The sequence below is a fragment of the Suricata suricatta genome, chromosome 6 (assembly GCF_006229205.1).
Source record: "Suricata suricatta isolate VVHF042 chromosome 6, meerkat_22Aug2017_6uvM2_HiC, whole genome shotgun sequence".
NCBI classification, from domain to species: Eukaryota; Metazoa; Chordata; class Mammalia; order Carnivora; family Herpestidae; genus Suricata; species Suricata suricatta.
The window spans coordinates 117,720,120-117,738,069 of record NC_043705.1 but is presented as its reverse complement, the minus strand read 5'-3'; the positions used below and the strand labels follow the sequence as shown (position 1 = coordinate 117,738,069).

General features: G+C 38.8%; 1 protein-coding gene across 4 annotated transcripts in view; it reads right to left on the bottom strand.

Moving 5' to 3' along the window:
- Nucleotides 1–17,950, bottom strand: part of DAB2 (DAB adaptor protein 2) — a 52,778-nt gene that overhangs the window by 22,372 nt on the left and 12,456 nt on the right. The window contains exon 1 of one of the 4 annotated variants that reach the window (XM_029940966.1): nt 14,767–14,826. The exons of the other annotated variants lie outside the window; for them this stretch is intronic. The gene's annotated coding sequence lies outside the window, so the exon portion shown is untranslated. Of the gene's footprint in view, nt 1–14,766; nt 14,827–17,950 lie in introns of those variants that run through there. 4 annotated transcript variants of the gene reach the window in all.

Genomic DNA, 17,950 nt, shown 5'->3' with positions numbered 1-17,950 from the left:
AAATGATTACCTACTTAAGTGGTTTGTATTGAAATTTTGGTATAAAAATCTAGTATTAAAGGTAGGGCTCAAAATGTGTCACACATACAAAAATAGGGTTTCATAGCAAAATAGAAATAGAGTGGCTGCTGCATCCCAGATGATTGCAATTGGCATCTTAAATTGGACACTAACGAATTTTGGTTCTTCAAAAACCTACCTAATTCCAAAAACAGTGTCAAGAATAGAATTACAAATTTTATCTTATTCCTTTGGTAGATATATATTTTTTACATGTTAGGATTCTGCATATGGTTTCCAGGGCGTTTGACATTAACACTTAAACATATCAGAGAAAGAATGAATTTATGAGATGTCTATTGTGCAATTCATTGAGTGTGAATACTTTTATGCTATTATTTAGCATTATTATCCTCAAGGCAGTTGTGCTCTAATAAAATTTCTTTGTATATATCATGGTAGGTAAAACAGAAAAGCTCAGAGTCATTGTAAACACACAGCAGTGAACTAATGTTTCAAAAGGGTTTTTCAGCTCCCAGGAGTCCAAGTTTCCACATAGCTTCTGAGAGAGCTAGAGAAAGGTTACCCTTCTACATGGATTGAAGACCAGAGGCAAAGCTGAGCCATTCACAGTTCTGTAATCTTGTGAAGACCACCTATGGCCTGGGGTCGCTGGGGTGGCTCAGTTGGTTGAGCATCCAACTTTGGCTCAGGTCACAATCTCATGATTTGTTTTAGCCCCACAGCCAGATCCTCTGTCCTTCTCTCTCTCTCTGCTCCTTCCCTGCTTGTACTCTCTCTCAAAAATAAATAAAAGAAAAAGAAAATTTAAAAAAAAAGACCATTCATGGACTGATACATTCCTCCCACCCCAAAAAGCTTAATTTTGTTCTTAAAGCATCCATTTATTTGAGCTTCTTAAATTAAAGGACCAAGTCTACCCAAGGAAATATATGCTATTTCATAGATGACTAAAGGATAAAATTTTTAAGGCTCTGTCAGCCTAAACTGCACTTTGCTTGCTTCATAAATGTCAACATGTTTTCCTCAAGGTTGATACTTCAGCTCTCCTTCCATGAGTTTTTAAATGGTCTTTATAGTCTTAATAGTCTTTAAAAATACATACACATCTATATATGACTTATGTTATCTGAATTGTTTAATTCAGAGATATAGTCAATTTTTCTCAAAGGTACCTGACTGGCGGTAGGTGACCAAGGAGATAGTCTCTTTACAGGTGAAAGTCTTACATAGCAAAAGAACCCAAAGCCTTATTTACTCAAGACTTAGTTAGGGGCTAGGTACTAATAGGTTACTCAGAGTACTTCCATGAGTATTTTGATAGGAAGAGCCAAGGCACAGAGGTTTTAAACTATACAGTTGCTAAGTGGTAGAACTTGGGTCTAACCCAGGATGTCTGGCCCTAAGTTCTTCACACATTATACTGATGGATCTCCTCTGAGAAGCCTCCTACAGCTATAGACATGATCTATTACATACATGTAGTGGCCCCTAAAAAGATACGTCCAAATTCTAACCCTCAAACCTTTAATTTTGTCCTCATTTAGGGAAAACCTATTTGCAGTTGTAATTAAAGATCTTGAGTTGGGATCTCCTTGATTTAAGGATGGCCCTAAATCCCATAACAGATGTCCTTATAAGGAAAGTCAAAGGAATATTTGAGACAAAGAGACACACAAAGAGAAGGTAACGTGAATGTGGAGGTGAAGCGTGGACTGACACAGCTACCAACCAGGAATGCCAAGGATTGCCAATGTCCATCACAAGCCCGGAGAGAACCGCTCAGAATGGGTTCTCCCTCAGAGCCTCTGGAAGAAGCAAACCCTGTTGACTTCTTGTTTCAGGGCTTGGGGTTTCTGTGGTTTGAAGCCACCTCATTTTTGGTGTTTTGTTATGGCAGCCCTAGGAAACGAATATGACACCTCTGTTTTGTATGCCTTGATTGGTTTCAGTGGTTCCCAAGATTTGTCTTCTGGTGACATGATAAATCTCCTAGTCATATACACACTCTTCCAATTTCAGGAAACTAATAGTTATTTTATTAACCTCAGAGAATTTATTCCGATTCAAGACGGTATTTGCCCATATTTACATTAGGAGGTGAGACTAAACTCTGACCTAAGAGATACAGGGACAGGCCCTTTCCTTTATAAGTTGCTCAGATCTTATTTCAGAATTAAGGACCTTGTAAGTCTTCCAGCCATCATCTCATGATCCTTTCATGATTAAACATTTAAACTTGATAGTCTCCTACCCTCTTCTTTTTCTTGCCTTTCTCTCAAAGGACTGTTCATCTCAACTCTACTCTCAGAAACTCAACTTCATCTGCTGATGGATTTTCTGACCTAATCCAATCACTATGCTGTTCAGCCTTTGGGGGTGTCTGATTGCATGCATCAGAAACCTCTATCTTTTTCTGAGCTTTTCCCCTCCCTACGTTTTGCTCCCATGTTCAGGCCCATGGCTAGTGTTTCTGTATTGGGATGATCTGGATTTTTTTTAAACTAATGAAGTTCTTCTAAATTTTAGAATAACATTGGAAGCTTTCCTGCTTGGTCTTGTTTCCCTTGCATTTAGGACAGAGACTTAGATGTTTCTGTTTTGTTGGTGAGACTCTTAAATATTTTGCTTTCTTATCTTCAATCTCCTTTCTTTTCACTTTTGTATAGCAAGCCCATATTTCTCATTTCTTTTCGAGTATAATTTGCTTTTTCATTTCTTACCTTTTCAAATATGCCAAACGCCCCTCTCCCCCACATCCAGCCCTTCCCAGTTTTCTGTTTGTCCCTGAGGACAGTAGGTAAGACCTCTCCCTGAAGCTGCTCCTCTTCCCCTCCAGTTCAGGCTCAAAATAATCTGGGTTAAAGAGTTCGTTGACCATCTTTGGAACCTAATATTGTACTTTTCTGCAAGATATTATTTCTGATAATAAAATGTTTAGGTTATTAAATTTGGTAAATTTTATTCTAAAGTGAGAATATTTTAAAGGAATTTAAGAAGTGCTACAAAACGCTTTGAGGGGTTTGGGGGAGGGAATGGTGGTGTGTAGTTTAGTCACAATAGTGACACAGGACACATCCTCACAGCTTAAGACCAGGTCTCAGACCTAGTGTTGGCAGACTGGGCCAAAATGGAAGGGTTCTAAAAAATTTTTTAATGTTTATTTATTTTTGAGAGAGAAAGCGAGACAAGGGGTGAGCAGGAAGGGGCAGAGAAGGAGACACAGAATCCAAAGCAGGCTCCAGGCTCTGAGCTGTCAGCACAGAAACCAATGACAGGCTCAAACCCACAAACCAAGATCATGACCTGAGCCGAGTCCGACGCTTAACTGACTGAGCCACCCAGGCGCCCCGGGAATTGTTCTAAAGTGAATGGTGCTACCTTGGTTTTACAGCCCAAACTTCTCTTTTCAGACACTTAAATACAACTTTTTACAGCACTGGAATTGTTTTAAAGGCAGTTAGTATCTTTTAATTATATCCTTCCACTGTTTAGGAATGAGCAGTTATAAGGGGCAAGGAAGAAAAACATAACAGGGAGGAAAAATTTCTTTGGCATAGATTCAGTGAAGAAAAGGTGTATCATGTTACAATAAAGCAAAGATAGGTCTGCATTGCAGGCCATGCCATTTAAAATGTATCCATGTTTGGGGGCACCTGGGTGGCTCAGTTAGGTAAGTGTCTGACACCCCCCAGGTCATGATCTCAAGGTTTGTGGGGTCAAGCCTCATGTGGGGCTCTGTACTGACAGCTCCAGGAGCCTGGAGCCTACTTCAGATTCTGTGTCTCCCTCTCTTTCTGCGTCTCCCCGGCTCACACTGTCTCTCTTTCTCAAAAATAAATAAACATAAAAAAATTTTAAACAACATATCCAAGTTTTGGGTGCCTGGGTGGCTTAATAGGTTAAGCATCTAACTCCTGATACCAGTTCAGGTCATGACTCTAAGGTTCATGGATTCAAGCCTTGTGTCAGCATTGAGTCTGCTCAGGATTCTCTCTGTCCCTCCCTCTCTGCCCCTCAACCACTCATGTATGCTTGTGTGCGCGCTCTCTCTCTTTCTTCCTCAAAAGAAATAAATAATAGACTTAAAAATTAATAAAATGTATCCATGTTCCCTGAAATGATCAGAGAGTAGACTCTGCCTCAACATCCAAGACTCAATGATAAACTCCTTTATAAAGAAATGTTAGAGGTTTTTGAAAATATTTTTATAAAAGCATCCATCCAGTATCACACATACGAGAGTGATAAACATTTACCTTTGTCCCAAGGTCTAAAAAGCAACCCCCATTACAGGCTCTCCAAATGTCCAAGCTACCATTAAACAAGCAGTAGATGGAAGAAGTCTTGCTTCTAGACTCAGGCCCCTCTGTAGAGAATAATCAACGTAAATATTTTCAACTCAGATGCATAGTCCTTCAAATGTTGGTAGAGAATTGCCCATTGTTCTCATTAAACCTCCAGAAGGTTTTATAATGAATTGTTTTTGGAAAGAGGTTGGGGCTGGAAAGGGATCTGAGGGCCAACAGGTGCCCTATTATTTTGATTACTTTCCAAGCTAGGGCATTGTTTAAAAAAAAATGGTCTAGATTGCATTAATCTATGTGTTCTGTTAAACACAGAAGCTCTAGTGAAAATAAAAGGTTTCAGAAAGGGGAACAAGCAGATATAGGACACCCAGCCTACAGTCTTCTGATTCATTGGGTTTAGTCCCAGAAACTGTTCTGACCAAAAGCACAAAACTAGTCAGGAAACACACACAGGGTGTTATCATAGAACCGGGATTAAAAGTTATAAAGCTCAAAAACATATACAAAGGGCCACATGAATAGCTCCCCATCTGAACCTAGCTGGTTCTCATTCTTGAGGATGGGCTGCTTCCTTTATTAGGAGCTTGAAGAGAGAAATCAGAAGATACAGCTAGAAAGAGAGAGGGATCTAAAGCTATTGTATATTCTTTAATCCTTGTTAAGGCCTAATAAAGAACAGAAAGTTGTAAAAGAAACTTTACTGAGTCAAGAAAATTAGCTTCCATTTGATCAAAGACCTATAACCTGGATTCTGGGCATAACACCAACCTCCCCCCCCACCCGCCCCGGAGAGAATGCAGGAACTTCCCCTTTCCATGGCATGAGAATCACACGACGAGGAGAGATGTTGGAGCTTGCAACATCTTTTTCGGTTTCTGAGAAAGCTCTGAGAAATGTATACAAGACTGCCTGAGTCATCTCATGGCAAGCATACCCCTTGCACAAGGAAAAATTTGCTGGATTTTTTAGCCCTTCAACTGATTCATGCAAGACAGCAAGTATTTAGAATCCTGGGATGTCCAATATAGGGACAGATTTCTGTAGGGAGGAGTCTGGCTGATGCCTCCTTATTCTTGTTGGCCTTTTCCATCAGCAGGGTTGCATGGCTAACAGCAATGATACTGCTTAATGATTCCAGCATTCTCAGCAATATCCTGACACAAGTGTGCCTCCTTTCTGCCAGGGGAATTTACCCCAATCATACAGGATAGGGAGAAATTTGCTCCATCTCAAAATGCTGGTAAAAGGAGTGATTTAAGGACTGACTGAATGGTAGCCCCATTCCACAAAAGGTCGAGAATCTGTTTTCAGCGATAAGGAGGATGGGACAAACAACCTACCATGCCCTTGAAACATCCTGACAGCTCTGTGAAATAAAATGTGTCTATTTTATGGGGAAGTTAAAGGACTTAGTAAAACAAAATCGATCCCTAGTCAATTGCAAGGCTCAAAATGAAATATGATCTATGTTCCCTTTTCTACGATAGATGCTGGTTGCTCTTTTCTTGTTGTTGTTGTTTTTTTAACCATACTGATTTTAACCTGTAGTTTATAAACTGCTTTTAAAGTTGTAATCCCACGGACTTTTACATGTCAGTTAATTTTTTAGAAACAGTAACATAAAATAGACACACGGAAAGAGAGTTAAGAAGAGTTAACAAAACAACATAAACATCTTTGTTAGAGTGTCTAGTACTTTGTACTTGTCAGAAAATATGCTCCTGTGTCCTTTGGTACTTTATGCCTGTCTCAGCTGAGGTACTGAATTAGCACCTGTGAAATATTAACCTCTAAGGTAGATCTTGGGGTCCAAGAGGGCAGCAAGCTGCCTCCACCATTATTTTCAAAGTAGCCTTTTGGAATAAGGTATGCTGCCAGAAATGATACAGCGAAGTCAGGCTGTTTCTGATACTTGATGTCAAGCCTTTCTCCTTTAACTGCTTGGATTCCTATGTTTTTAGGAAGGCTTACTTTGCTCTGCAAGGGCCCAGTGTCATAGACTCTAAGATTTTTGCAGGTTGTGTAATTGGGGAAATGAGACTATGTTGATGGAGAGTGAGAAGGAGTTCTTAGGAGATTTTCTTGTAAGTGCTGACACTGCTCTGGAGGCCTCAGTAACCAAACACACTTGAGTCCAGGAAATATACACAAGTTATGCATTTACCAAGACCACTCTTTCATTGCTTTTAACCCTTGGAAAGGATGCTGTATGTAGGACTAGAGTACTGAACTGAGAAGCTTTTCCCTTTCTTTGGAACCAAGTCAGGCCAAGAGTTCCCCATACAGTTAATTTTGGGTAGAGGTGTCATAGCATAGCTGCTTTCAAACTTGCAGGTCTCAGACAGTTTCACCATTTCTAGCCCCGTGGCTTGAGGCAAATTACTGAACACTCACTTACGTGTGACAGGAATATTGTTTGCAGAGTTGTTATGAGAAATCATTAAGAACTTATGTAGAAACCTCCGTGCTTACTGTATAGAAAGCACACTCAGCAAATGGTGGATGTGCTTAAATCAAAGCTACATCTTACAGAAAATAGTCCTGCATAGTCTTATGTCATACCCAGCATTGCTTTTCTACAGCGAATGCTTAAATAACTTTAGAACAACTAGGATCGACAGGTAAACAGCTAGCACGTACACACATTAGAGGGATGTAGTAGTTTCACTATCAAGGCTTAGGTGAAAAGGTGAGAGAGTGTGTCAGTGGGAGGGTCACCCTTGTTCAACTCTGACTTTTGAATCTACTCCGTGTCACCGAGAGATGCTGAGTCAAATCCAAGCCCACATCATTACCATTAGCAGTTTAGAAGGTCTACCTCATATCCCCTGGGGAACGTTTACTGGGAAGCTCTTAAAAAGATGTCCATGCTGTTCCCAGACTGATTAAATCCAAATCTCTGGGGGAAGGAGACACAGGCACCAATATATTTTAAAGATTCCTAGATGATTCTAATGTACTGACAAGCTTGATTTCCAATCATCTACTTCCATGATCCTATGTCTCCTTAAAGAAATACCAGGTGGTTGATTTTGAGCTGGAAGAAACCTAGGGAATAATTTGGTCATACCCTTTCATTATTAAGGGTATGAAATCCTCAGATTAGGGAACTGAGGTCAAGAAAGAATGTATAACTTGTCTTTTGTTAAGCAGCTTGTTGGGATAGAGCTGGTGCCAGGAGAAATCTACATCTTAACATGAGGCTCTATCGTGCTATTCCTAGAGATTATATGTGTCAGGGGTTTTTTAAGTATTTTTTTAAGACTGTCCAAAACCCATTACATACAGATTGAACCAAGAATACCTTCCATTTAGTAGATATTTCAAGCAAAGAACAGTAAGATAGCTTAGCAGAATAGTATGAACATGGATTTCACATATGTTCTCTGAACCAAAACCAAAAATGAATTCTATGTGATCTAATTATACATTGTTACTGGATTTTTTTTTTTAACCTAGGTAGTTGGAGTCCTCTTTGGTCAAACTGGTTTATTAATGTTGATTTGGCTGCTTGGAAGAAAGCATTTGGCAAAGTTTGAGATGCAACTCACAGATCAAAGGATTCAGATTTATTTCAGTACATTGTCTACTATTCAATGTGTGGCCTTTTTATGTTTTTCTTTTTTTTTTTAAAGCATGATAGGAAGTTGACTTCTCAAATTGGAGACTTTCAATATTTTTGACTTATTATGACCTCTCCTAAGTTTTGTCCCCACCACACCCTTTTTGTTTTTAAAATAAGTTTTTGTAAGGAATATCTTCTACTAGAGCCTAAAAAATAGCCATCAGAATACTGTTTAGGAGAGTTTAAGCTTAAAACACAGCTTCTTGCTATTTAAATGAGGGCCCATTCTCTAGACCAGGCAATGCAAACAGTTCACGAGGAATGTCTGAAATTGTTCATAAGTTGAACTGAAGTATCAAGTTTATGCTCAACTTTACAATCATATTACTCAGTTGTTTCAGCCCCATGACTCTTCGGTTTGAATGCTTAACTCTCCAGAGTTAGACAAAGAAGAAAATGTAAATTCATAATCAAGATACTCTTGCCTTTAGAAAGGCTGGACATTGAACTAGCACTGAGTCTAGAACTTTTCTTTACATTTATTAAGACTCCAAGAAAGAATGTGGAGTTGAACATCCCTGTGGCCTTTTGATCATGTGGAATTTTTGGGCACATGGACAAATGAAGATTGGAGTTGGACTGATTGGCGTTAGAGTGTACGCCCGTCTCAACTTTAACATCACAGCCAATGATTCCACACTAGTTCTTAAACATGACCTCCTCTAGCTTAGACCGAACAGAGTAGAAAAACAGGAATCTGATTTTATCCTTTAACTCACTTCTACAAAGGGAAGGAAGTGACACTGAAACTTTGGAGGGTTGAAGATCATGTTTCTGTCATTAATTTACATTGGTGGCATTGGATCACTTGGGTTATGCTCTGCCATGGTACCTCTGATACCAGTGGCTCTCTGGATGTGGTACATGTGCTCTGTGTATCTCACGTGAGCTGGGCAGTGCCATGTAGAGACACACCTTGACATGGAAAAGAGAGTGAGGGGTTTCTGGTCTAGTGAACAGTGTACTTCAACCCAGGTTTATCAGAGCTCTGCATATGGAGGTTCCTAGGCTCTGATCCCCCGAATGATGTGGTATTTGTTTCCTTTTCTTCTATTGTTCCAATGGTACTTATACCTCAAGAGCCATGTGGAGAGGAGAGATTGGCAAAGTGATGACTGCATCCTTGATCAAGTTTATAATTATAACTACCATTACAAACTGCCTTATTACCTACTGCCTTTTTATAAGAAAGATAACAAGTCATCTATGGAATAAGCTATGAGTGATTCCCATTAATTCTGAGGAAAGGCTATTGGGAATTCACGGTTTTGGGAGAATAATGTGCCTTTCTGTGGAGTGGTAGGGCCATACACCTTGCACTTTAGCCTCAAATGTAACTGGTAATCTGGTGGGTAAATTTGTATTGCAAGCCAACACATTTCTGGGAAATGGTCAATGACTTTAGTGGTCAACATGGAGCAGATGTGTGTGCCGGGGGTTGGAATTAGGGAAAACTCTTGATGCCTGAGGAATGAGTATTCAGTAAGAAGTCTACACTAAAGACCTGGGCTGAAATGTAAGGGTTCTCAGTCAAGAAGATACTTCTGTACTTCAGGCAGCCTTGCTGGTCCAGTGGCCAGTGGGCATGCAAAAACAGCTCTGTGGGATGGGATGGAATTCTGTTGAGCACTCCCCCCCAGCCACTGGCGTGGATACACTCCTGCAGGGCCAGTGATGGCGGCACCTGCTTCAGTCACCAAGGGCTTGCGTTAGTGGAGAAAACCCAGCATATTGTGGTGGTAGCACAGTAACCGGCACCAAGGTGCTGTCCTAAGGCGGGGGTGCCATGCTCAGTGACAATGCACAGTTTGCTTTTTGTAGTTAAGAAGTGATAGTAACCAGAAAGTATGCTCAAAAAGCCACGTGGAAGGAATAAGATTAAACGCTCAAGTGTTGATAGATTACTGGAATGGACAAATGGAATAAGTCAGTTTTAAAATTTGAATTTAGAAGAACTCTATTTTGTACAATTACACAGTATTTCATTCTGCTTTCCTCTCGTCCTAAGTGCAAGGTAAGAGAGTGTTCTACAGAATGAAGAATTTACATGAACAATTTTAGGGTTTTAATTTAAAAAAAGTAACACTACTAACATGGAAGCCTCTAGAAATTTTCTATTGCAGGGCCTGTGGGGCAGTGATTTGAAGAGAAGCATTATGGAACTGGTACAAAAGCCCAGCCGACCTATGGCTTTTACTTTCAATTTGGCATTTAAATGTATAAAAGGATATTATGCTTGACCCTTGCAGGAAAAGGTAGTCAAAAAGCTAACGAATCAGGGTGAGGGGAAAGGACTGTCATTGTACCATTTGATTCCTAAGCCAATACATTTACACTATTCATATTTTTTCCAACGGTCTTTCCTCAGATATATATACTCACCCAAACTGACGAGCAAATATTTCATTCTTTTCATGCCTATTTTTCCCAAGTTAGGGTAGTTGCACAAACGAACTCTTCCTTCTAGTTCCACGCTCATTTTAGACTAAATTGTATAAATGAATCTTAGTTTGCGTCCTCGAACACACAACATCAAGCTTTCTCATTCCCATATGAAATAATCTTGAATTAAGTCAAAGTGGGTGGGCGGCATATCTAGCATGTGGACTTCAGGATACAATAGTGTATTCATTTGGGCCCCTGTGATACTTGTACATATAAACCTTAATTGTTACACACAGTCCACTTTCTATTCCGGTCCATTACGACCTTCATCTTGAAAGTCTACGTGGATGTTAGAAGAGTTAAAGAAAGCATGTTATTTAGAACCATCTGCATTTTAAACACAAGTAAGAATGAAGAACCACATACACTAGTAGAATTATTTTGTGCTATACTACTGCAGAGCCCTTTAAGAGCAAGCAGGTAATCTTAAACTTTTCCTCTTCCAAAAACCAGTACAAGAAACATTGCCTGATATTTGGTTTCTTCTTTAATAGCCTGGCTGAATTATATTAAATCCCAATGTGGTTTTCCTTTCCAGGCAGAGACCCACATGTATATAATCCTCAAAGCCATTGCGTGAGTGTTTCTGTACCTTTCTGCAACTCATGTTTCAGAGACAAGCTGTGTTTTGAAGAGTTTAAAGGAGAGAGACTCCAGCTGCCTTATAACATCAGTACAGAAGAGTAAAACTGCAGTGTGTATAGTAAGTGTATATGGATAGGCAGAACTTCTTTCTCTGTGTCTACACAGAGACCAAAACCATGAAAAAAAGTCCTTCTAGTTACGTAAACACAAGATCAGATTAAGTTATCTTAACCTAATATGTTATCTCTGGGTTCTAGGTGGTCTATTCAGTAGAATATGTTCTTTGTTTTAGTGTCCAGTCTCTCCTTGGAGTTGGCATTAACTTTCCATGAGAGACTTGCCTTTGGCTTACATCTCCACATCCGATATGAGCTTCCCTGGTTGGGCAAGACAGCCACCGCCAACAGGGCGCTGAGCTTCGTTTCTAAGAATGATGGCAGCCCTGCTAACCCTCACGGTTAAGAATATATATTTTCATTTTTTTAATGTTTCGTTATTTTTTTGAGAGAGAGAAAGGCAGAGCACAAGACGGGGAGTAGCAGAGAGAGAGGGAGGCACGGAATCTGAAGCAGGCTCCAGGCTTCTGAGCTGTCAGTGCAGAGCCTGTCACGGGACTCGAACCACAAACCATGAGATCATGACCTGAGCTGAAGTCAGACACTTAACCTACTGAATCACCCAGGCTCCCCTAGAATATATATATGTATATATATATGTGTGTATATATATATATATATATGTATATATATATGTATATATATATATACACACACACACACACGTATATATATGTGTGTTTTTAAAATTTTAGATGTTTATTTATTTAGTTTTTGAGAGCTAAAGACAGAGCGTGGGCAGAGAGAGAGGGAGACACAGAATTCAAAGCAGGCTCCAGGCTCTGTGCTGTTAGCACAGAGCCCAATGCGGGGCTTGAACTCATGGACCATGAGATCATGACCTGAGCCGAAGTCAAATGCTCAACCAACTGAGCCGCCCAAGCATGCTTAGAATATATATATTTTAAGAACCACTTTTTGTTTACTGTTATCTGTGTGCTTGATATATCAATTATCATTTTATGGATGGGTCTTCATAACTTAGCTGATTTCTCTTAGAAAAGACTTGGTTTGCTTTTAAATAAGAAGGAAAAAAGAGACACCTAAAAATAGAGATTTTCTATTTATTTGTCAGATTTCGGCTTTACACAGAACCAGCAACCTGATGACCAGCCCTCTCCCCTCCTGATACCAGTGCTGATCTCCCACACTGAAGATTACAAAGTTCCAGAAGGCTATCTAAAAGGCCAGGGGAATGAACTCTCCTGGAAGAAATAATATATGCTCATTTGCTTACTTTTTGGTTGCTGACCAAATCAGATAGGTTAATGGATAAGAACTGCCTAGGTTATTTCAGGTTCTGGGGCATAGGGAGAAGGGTGAATCTACCAACTGTTTTTCTTGCTTCTTGAGGTGATGTACCAATACCACTCAAGTGTTGAAAATTTAAGAGGCAGGATAAAAAAAAAAAGGTTCTGAAAAAGCCAGACTACCTGCTTCGAAACTGTGTGTTTATATACAAATACTCTGCTGCTGCAGAGTAAGTAGAAGATGACAAAAATTCACAAGTATCCTTGAGCTCAAGTTCACACTCTAATAACTCTCTCATCTTTTGGGAAATGGTATTAGACCAAATAAGCATTGAGTAGGGCACTTGGGATGAACACTGGGTGTTGTATGTATGTCATGAATCATGGGAATCCACTCCCAAAGCTAAGAGCACACTGTATACACTGTATGTTAGCCAACTTGGCAATAAATTATATTTAAAAAAATAAATTGAAAAGAAATGAAAAACTTCAGTGAAAGAAAAAAAAGTATGTGACAATAAATAAATACATTTTAAAATTAAACTGAAGGATGGAAATATTCTAGGTAGCACATTAACCTTTGCTAAATAAAACAGATTTGGGATTTTAACTGCTGCACAATGGAAATAAATACATCTAACAATAAATGATTCTAATGTATTAAAGTATCTGTATGGGGTCCATTCACTGCACAGATAGATGAACACAGGAAGTTCCGATCACAATTAAAAAAAACCCTTACCAGTTAATATCAGACTCCTGTTGATAAAATCTAAGCAGGTGAGAGAGGTTTTGTTTCATGAATTATATATATATACATATAAATCCAAGTCAATGTAACCATAGTTACACCTGTTGGAATCATTTAAGTCATCACCATTAATTGGCCCTCCCTTCCACAAGCACATCTAGACACCTACCTTAGGAACCATGAAACGTAGTCAGCAAGTTTGGAAAAGTAATTCACAGAATCTTGTATCTACTAGAGCCTTCAGGAAAAAGCCACTTCTCTGGGGTCCCAAACATTAAACAATGTTCCTAATCTAAAGAAGTTAGAGTCAATTTCCATACCACCTTCGGTAAGTCATTTAATTGACCTCTACCAATAAGATTAAAATGGACGAGTTTATGAGAACTAAGCATTCTTATGAAATGAACATACAGCCTCCTGATCTTTCTTGATTATAATAATCAAAGAACACAAGGAAAGACCTCAAATATCACCTTAATCTGTACAGATTTTATAAAATTTATCCTAGGATTTCAAAAGTGAATCTGAAGGTTTTCTAAACATCTATATTCTAGTGGACTGTTTTCTTATATCATCTCTTCTGACATTAAAATTACTCCAGGGCCGGGAGGAAAAAAAAATCAAATTTGTACCAGCTGCATAAAAGCAAGATACCTAAGAAAATTATCCTGGTGTGTCATTCACTAGACAACACTCTCAAAGGCTCTAGTCTTGAATATTTTATTTACTTTTTTTCTTTTTAAGATAAGCTCCTGAGGTTGCATTAACTACTGACTTTGAGGAGCCTTGAAAAATTCTACTTTTCCCCCAAGCACAATATAATTTTGTTTGTTTTACTTTTTTTTTTAAAAATTAATGTATATTTATTATTGAGACAGAGAGAAACAGAGCATGAGTGGGGGAGAGGCAGAGAGAGAGGGAGACACAGAATCTGAAGCAGGCTCCAGGCTCTGAGCTGTCAGCACAGAGCCCAACATGGGGCTCGAACCCACAGACTGTGAGATCATGACCTGAGCCGAAGTCGGATGCTGAACCGACTGAGCCACCCAGGCGCCCCTGTTTTACTTTTGATCTAGTTATGATTCTACAAGATTGAAGAAATAGTGTCTTAACTTTAGTAATAGTGAATGTGATATGCTGCTTCATAGAAACCGATACTGCCAGTCTGCTAAACAACTCAGTTTGGATATTTTAAAAGGAATACAAGGAATTAACTAAACAAATCATCAATTCATATGGTTCCAAAGGAATTGCTACTTCCCCAAAAGGGTTTAACTTATTTCAAACAATAAATTTATATACAACCATCTAGTTCTTTCTCACTTATTGGATCTATGTCTGTGCCTTTTAAAATCTGTTATTCAAAATCATCTCCAGCGGCAGACAGCTTCCATGTGAAACTAATGCTGGGTAACCCCTTCCATGTTACCCATATATGATTTAAGTTAATAGTGAGATTACAATTGTCTAACAGGTGTGCTAAAATTTTTTGAAGTATTTTCTGTTTTTTATTTATCAGAGCTTTGGCTCAAAACTGTTAAGTATTTTTCCTTTACATTAAGTTATTACTTATAAACCTACCTAACACTCAGGGGCACATGTAGCTTAATGGGCAAGCCTTTGCTTTAAAACAGGAAGTTGGTAAAAAAAAAATCTGACTTACCACAGGAGCCTTTCCCAGAATAAGCAGATGCAATGAGAGTTGGTCCTTCTCCCAGGCCTCTTAAATGCACAGCATCCCCACTGGCTTTTTTTGAAGATGATAAAACATGAAGGTGCCATGTAGGTCTATAGTTTAGCATAAGATGAACTAGTAATGATTGTTGCTTATCACGTGCTACTTTGCTGAGCTTTTCTGAGACCTCCTGGCCCATTATGATGTATTTGTATTTTTATTGAACTACAAAAAGGCTTCTGGTTAGCCTACATGGGAATGTCAACATCAATGACTCATTATAAAGGAAGTTTTCCTGGTTCATAAGAAACATTACTATTTAAGCAACATGTTTCATCATTAGCTTTTAGAGCAATCTTGTCTAGTCTCTGAACTAGTAATGACCTGTTGCAAATTCTGTGCCTGCTAAGTAATTGACACTTAAATACTTATGGAAAACATGGGCTGGATTAGATAAGTGTTCCATCTGTAACCTCTCTTTATGATCCCTATTATGGTCATTAAATAAATGTAACTTGAGCTGTCCTTGAAGTTTAGACAGATGCACGGTGGAATCTGCTATTTTCTAGTCTTATAATGTAGGCATTTTTAGCATCACAGAATGTAATTAGATCATTCGTTTCCTTAGCTGAACTCTGTAGCCCTATGGAAAGACAAGTCTTCTGTGTAAGCCACTATTAAGTTCCTAATCCAATCTTTATTAAAAAGACTCAATATTGTAGACAAGGAGGTTAAAACAAATCCTCAAAAAACTAATGATCAAGCCCTTCTATTCCCCATAGATACCTTCTAGTGTGGCAAAAGCTGAAATTAGGAATGTTTATAGATATAATGTTTTTTAAACTAGGATGTAGTCCTTAATGAACTATAGAAGCATGTAGATATTGAGTTTTGCCAAATAATATAGTGAAAGAAACATTAAGGGCCTAAGTTTTCTTAGTCTTAACTAAAATAAGCAAAGTTCTACTCTTAGGGATAACTATCAGAAATGGATGTGATTAAAATTTCTTTTGTGTGTAGAGATTTCCTACCCAACGTTTCATTCTACATTAGTACCCCCATTTAAGAAATTTCCTTAAAAGGATTAAAAAATTACCTTCAAAGGAATTTAAAAAAGCTTTGTTATATTAAAAGCTTTAAAAATTTTTTCAAATTATTATTCTTTTTTGTTTGTTTGTTTAGAGCAGATGGGGTTTGGTAACTAATCTCTGATCAAAACCACTGCAGTTCAGAGACCGAAAACAAAGTTTACCCCTGAATGCAAGCTAATTCACGTAATAAATCTATGCCCCATGCTATGTGCCAGGTACTCTTCCAGAGCTTGGGATAAATTAGTGAGCAAAATAAGAATCTATTCCTTTATAGGGCTTTCCCTTTAGCAGGGAAACACATAGATGGATTACAATCTTTTAGTAGTTGATAAATGTCCTGGAAAAGAGAGATCAGAATGGATAGAAAGGGCAGGATCAGTGATGGCTTAAACAGACAGACACAGAAGGTACAACACCATATTTTTAAAAGTTAAGTTTATTGGATGTTTATCATATGCCAGCTGTGTTGCTAAGACTCTCTCACTGAGTGCTATGGGGGAAGGATCATTATCCCTACTTGACAGGGGAGAAGGTGAAGTGCCAAAGTCAACAGCGCTGGTTCTTGAGTTGGAGCCCAGCATCAGGCCCTCTGCTGTCAACACGCAGAGCCCACTCGGGATCCTCCATCTCTCTCTCTCTCTGACCCTCCCCCACTAGCATGCCCTCTTTCTCTCTCTCGCAAAAATAAATCAACATTTAAAAAAATCTTTAAAAAACCTTTGCGAACCTACTAAAACCCGCACAAGTTTCTGCTCTCAATTTATATGCTTTCAACTTCTTTTGTTTTAGAATTATATAAGAAAAGGGACTAAACTAGTTCTTCAGATTGGAGGAATGTGAATGATCCAGAAAACACTTTCAGGAAAGAGAAATTGATAGCAGTGAGCAAAGGGTATTTAGGTCAGGTTCCTTAGAATACAGGGTGATAGGCGGGGAAAAGGTTGAAAGGTGAGTCAAACTGGATTCGAGTGAATTTTCAGGAGTGTATTTTATCTAAACTACTGGAAAGTCTTCAAGGCTTTGAGCAATGATGTGGAGGTTTGGGAGGTGACAAATCTGAATATGGAGTCACAGCATTAAAGAGTGACACAGCTTTGTAGTACGATAGTTGCCTGAACTTGCCCCTTTGAGTGATTCAACACTGCCTCTTTTTTTTTTTTTTTTTTTTTTTTTAAAGACTTGGCTACCTGAGGAGCCTAGCTAGAGGTTTATCAATTTTGTTTATTTTTTCAAAAAACCAACTCTTGGTTTCATTGATCTGTTCAATTGTTTTTGTGGATTCTATCTTGTTTAATTCTGCTCTTATCTTTATTATTTATTTATTTTCTTTTGCTGGGTTTGGGGTGTTCTTGCTGCTCCCTTTCTAGTTTCCTTAGGTGCTCTGTTAGGTTTTGAGTTTGTGCTTTTTCTGATTTGTTGAGATAGGCCTGTATTGCAGTGAACTTTCCTCTTAAGACTGCCTTTGCTGCATCCCAGAGAGTTTGAATTGCTGTATTCTCATTTTCATTCGTCTCCATATATTTTTAAATTTCCTCTCTAATTGCCTTATTGGCCCAATCATTCTTTACTAGGGTAGTTTTTAACCTCCACATTTTTGGAGGTTTTCCAGACTTCTTCTTGTGGTTGATTTCGAGTTTCATAGCATTGTGATCTGAAAGTGTGCACGGTATGATTTCAATTCTTTTTATTTATGGAGGGCTGTTTTATGACCTAGTATGTGATCAATCTTGGAGAATGTGCCATATGCACTCACACACTGAGATACCACCTCACACTGGACAGAGTCGCTAAAATGAACAAATCAAGAGAATATAGATGCTGGCGAGGGTGTGGAGAGATGGGCACCCTCCTACACTGTTGGTGGGAATGTAAACTGGTGCAGCTGCTCTGGAAAACAGTGTGGAGGCTCCTCAAAAAACTATAGATAGAACTCCCCTATGACCCAGCAATAGCACTGCTAGGGATTTACCCAGGGGATACAGAAGTGCTGATGCATAGGAGCACATGTACCCAATGTTCATAGCGGCACTTTCTACAATAGCCAAATCATGGAAAGAGCCTAAATGTCCATCAACTGATGA